This window comes from Columba livia, chromosome 2 (genome assembly GCF_036013475.1).
Source record: "Columba livia isolate bColLiv1 breed racing homer chromosome 2, bColLiv1.pat.W.v2, whole genome shotgun sequence".
NCBI classification, from domain to species: Eukaryota; Metazoa; Chordata; class Aves; order Columbiformes; family Columbidae; genus Columba; species Columba livia.
In genome coordinates, this window is record NC_088603.1 from 53,372,009 (window position 1) to 53,376,914 (window position 4,906).

A 4,906-nucleotide genomic window follows, 5' to 3' on the forward strand; every position below is an offset into this window, starting at 1 on the left:
TGCTCTGAAGAATGTTAATGAGATTTTTTTTTAAGTGTTTATTGGTATTTGTTATTGTGCAGTCTATGAGGACAATTAAACATCTGGATAATGATGTGTTTACAGTTTAAAGAACATCCTAACGGTCATATTCCTTCCTCTGTAGAAATGCTCACACACTTCTAAAGAAGATACTTGTTTATCTGTGTTGTTTATTGATCTACTGTCTGGCTAATGCACCACTTGAAAAGCTTCTGAGCCAAATGTACCACTAATGTAAGCAGATACAATGACATCGAAATTGGTTGCGAGTCTCGCCCTCTGAGCTTGCTCATGAAAAACATTAACTTGACAATGACGGTCAAAAATATCTATTTGTTTTAGTTCAAGTCTGTCTCACTGAAACCAGATTTGCACAGAGATAATTTCAATGAGTTCAGCAGAATTGCTCTGAGTGTGCTCTAGCATGATGAAAAACCAAGCATACTTGTTTTTAAAGAATCCCTTCCCAGCGTCAACACCTTAGAGAATTAAAAATGTTCTTTTTTTATGTCACTCAGATTGGAAAGCAAAATGAGAGCAGCTTATTTATACTGAGGGTCTCCTGGTTTGTATGCAGTAACACAGAGCAAGGAAAAGTCCTGAGCACTATAAAGGTAAATTCAGGCTTTTTCAGTCAGATGGGAAACAAAATCTAGGAACTTATTCACAAAAAGATTAAGGCTGACATTCTCAAAGCCAGCTTGGGTATTTAGATATTCACCTTGCACTAAAATTAAAAAGGTTTGTTTGTCTACATACTCTATCTTTGAAAATGTTAACTTTTTCAGTACTTTCCCCATCCTGTATTTGGACTCTGGCCCAGTCACAAATGTATCTGGAGTCTTCCTAGTATTAGACTAGAAATACTGCGTATCTGTGTGTGCGCAAATGTGAGTCTGTGTACCGTTGTACATTTGAATCTTCAGTAACAGATGTAACATTTCTATACGATAAGAAAAACCTTAGCAAATGATGTGAGAAGGTGAGTGTCAGTCAGGTGGTTTACTCTACCTGCATTTCAAAGGCAATCCATTTGAAATATGATGAAAGGTGGACCATGTCCAGCCTGACACTGTTTGAAAAGCTTTTCCCTATCCCCATCTTTAAATAGCATGAGGGAGATGACGCTTTCAAAGCAATCCTTGTCTCAGAGGTCAGCATTGTGGGGAAGGATAATGTTGTTTCAGAGAAATACATATTTATTTTATTTTTCTTGGCAGCCCATTGGTTGTCATCAGGGTTGCCTTGGTGGAAACATTTTCTTTTTTCCTTTTACTTAGGAGAAACGAATTGTGAAATCCTCAGGTTTTGAAAGGTGAGGCAAAGTAAGATTGGCATTGAAATAGACTAAATGGTGCAAGCTTCAGCCTCGTGAGTATTGTGTCTAGCAGAGTGCTACTGTGGTCTCAGTTGTACACTAAAGAAATAACTTCAGAAGTAACAAAGATTTTGATTTTGTTAGATGAATTGCATAATTCTACATCCTTTATCAGGAAAACATTGCTGTTTAATATGTTTTATCCAGGATAATGAAAATCACTATGGGTCTGTTGTACAAGCCAGAACATGTTCAGGCACCTTTGATGTTCTGAAAAAAAAAAAGAAAAAGATTTTTCCCTATAGAAAGGAGTTGTTTCTCAGCCCACAGAATGGAATCTGAGTAAAACAGCTTCACAACTGGCCTGGGAATAAGTGCAAGGGAACCTGCTGAAGGCAGAGCAGTCTGACCTGGAGGTCCATTATCTGTCTGACCCTAAACACAAGAGGGTTTCTCCTTCACTTTTGGAGATGCCAGATCCACTTTAGGGAGCAGGTTGTTTTACATGTAGATCGGGCAGGTAGCGAGGGCATGTGGGTTGCTGTGTGTCTTTGCTTTTGCAGATAAAAGGCAGCTCTGTGTTTTTGTCTTTACTGATTTGGTTAGAAGGTTGATTGTCTCCCCTGGCATGTGAGGCTGTGGCATGGAAGAGGGCCAGCTGGCTGCGGTGCCATCCAGATAACAGCACATAGCTGTTAATAACGTGGGGAAAACAATCAGGAGTTATGGTAGGGATAGTATCTACCTCTTTGGCAGGGTGTGTACCTGCTACTTATTACTCATGTTCCCAGTCCTGGTTAGCTTTCCATTTCTTGCTGGATAACTGGAATCCAAGACTAACTGAGGAGGACTTTTTTCCTCACGTTTGCCTCTGGTTACCTCTTCTCCAAAGCAGCTCTCGTTCCTGTGATTCACACCTTCCTCGCCAGCAGACTCACCCCCACCAAGGCCCCATCCCAGGCATATTTGGGAGCTGGCTCGAACTGCTTGTGGTTGGGCTGCTTTGCTCTGGGCATGCAGTGCTGGCACTGGTTTGGATTTGCAAAGCCCCACAACGTCCTGAGCCTGGCCTACTTGCAAGGACGGCTCTTATCCCCTGCAGAGTGGCTGCTCAGCATTGGGACCAGCATACCTCCCGACACTCCCTCCCCATAGCAGAGGAAGCCTCTGGCAGAGCCGTGGGGAGCAAAGGCACCTCAGTAAGTCCCTGAGCTCCTTCCAGCCCCAAGGTGCTTGCAGGCCACGTTGCGCAGTTCATCTCTCTACATGCTTGGGAAGAGGAAAGGAGTTCTTGTCCTTCTCTGCAGAATAGGCTCCTGTTTTGTTTTTCTTGCTACCTGGTCTGCAGAAAGAGTTGCCGCTGATTTGGCTCCCTGTTTCAGTCTGTGCCGCTCAAAACTCAGGGTCTGGAGAAGCAACAGCCTCCTTTTGTTCCCACAAGTCTCAACAGATTTTTCAAAGGATAGCAGACCAAATACAGGACCATTTTTTCAAGTTTTTATTTAGCTTTTCTTGCTGAAGGCAGCTTTCTCACTGATGTCTCCCAGACTCAAGCAGTAAAAAACAAGAGGCAATTGGAAAAGGACTGCAGAATATGGCCCACTGACCTTAGCTCAGCCAGAAGGAGCAGAGCACACCAATCAATCACAGTTTGATACCTGGGCTTATAAAAAGCTTACCAGAGTAGTATGTATAAATGCATAGTGCGTTTGTGACTCTGAAGCCAACACATTTTCTCCTGCTCCATGGAAATTGCCTGGGTTAGACCATAAAGATATGCTGCTCTTTGTGTGATGTATAAAGAATATCAGTACCAAAAAGAATTTTTTTATGATCCAAGGATTTTTTAATAAAGGCCATCTCTGGCCATTGCTTCTGTTCTTTATGAATAAATATAAGAAGTGATACAATTTCATATAAGACCGTACACCAAAGGTAGACTGGCAGCTGTCTGTAACCTTCTTGAATAGTCTAGGCTCTGGAAGAAGGAGTTTCTAATGGTTTGATATAGTAAGTGATATTAGACTGCTCTTACCTTAGGGCTCAGCACATCCTCTTACACAACCCAACATGGTAGAACAAATTAATCACACTTTAGCCTGCTAAATGGGATTTGGAGGGCACAACTATAAATTAAGCTTTCCTCTACCTCAGAATGATTCCTCCTCCATGTTGCTGCTAAATTCTACCTTTTCCAAGCTCCACAGAGCTGAGCAAACCCTGTTTGTTGTCTTATTGCACACAACCTTTGGAGGTCTACCTTGACAGTCGGAGGTTTTCTGTTTGTTTTTAATTGTGCTTCTCCTCCCTGTATGGAGATGGCAGGTAGAAGCTCGCAGCTTTGTGGCTGGAACAGAAGACAGGAGGGATTGTTTCTCAATGTTGCCTTACCCCAGTTTCCTATACAAACAAGGTTCACTCCAGTAGGCTCCAGTGTGTCTGAGGAATGATGTTATTATTGCGGTTATCACCTGGAAGCATTAGGCATGTTTTTTAGCTAGAGTAAGCTGACAAATCTCATATTCTTCAGGATTCTTTGGAAAGCCAGTGTAGAGAACAAAGGACAGGCTTGATTTGCAGTAGCCTATGCTGCTGAGGAGGCTTCATGAGTAGGGTTCTTTTTGTGTCATTATAGTAGAAGTATTGTATGGGGCACTTTTATCAGGCAAAGGTGAAGAGGGCAAATGCAGAAGTTGGAGACAAGGTCACTGGCTGCCAGGAAGGAACCACAGATGGAAGAAAGAAAGAACCGCAGATGGAAGAAAGAGCTGCTCAGGGAGCTGGGAGGTCAGAGCCCAGGTGGGGTTTGTCTCACTGGGCAGCACTGGGGCAGCCGGATGCCTGTGCCTCACCTCCTCGCGGGACTTCCTGGCAGTCGGCGAGATTAATCGGCCCTGGGTTTCCAGAGGCTGATTCATCTACCCTGTCTTAGTCACCTGTTTTAGGGGTGGTGAATCGCAATGCCAGGATGTCCAGATGAGAAGTTCAAACTGGAGGATGAGCTTTTAGCCCGTTAAAGTGAAGCTGATGTGATATCTGCTCACAAATGTGAGTAAGGAAGAAGCTCTTGTGAACAGTGGAGTGCACTGACCAAATACTTTTATATATAATTAAGTGAAGAAGACAGCATCATGGCTCCATAAAGCTCTCATCTGCTCACCAGCATCTTTTCCATCTTATTTCTTTAAATTCCTTTTTTTCCATACATTAGCTGATCTTATCTAAGTCTGGGCCATGAGTATGAGTAACCATGGGTATGAGTAGTCATAAAGTTGTATATGGCGAAGGATGAGTAGAACTCTCTGTCATCTTCTGATGATGTTACTGTCTTCTGCCTATGTATTTTTTCAGTTTTATCTACTTAGGAATGTGAAAAGTACCTTCCCTCGATTCCTGTCAGTCTTGCTAAATTCCCTCGTGCAGTGTCCTTAGATTTCCAGTTCTTAGATCAGGTATCCTGCTCTGTCATGTGGGTTTTTGTGAGTACTTGTTTCTCTCTCTTCAACTCCAGATCCCAGAACCATAGAAGCATCAGCTACCATTCTGCTTTAACTGTGTCTTCCCTGC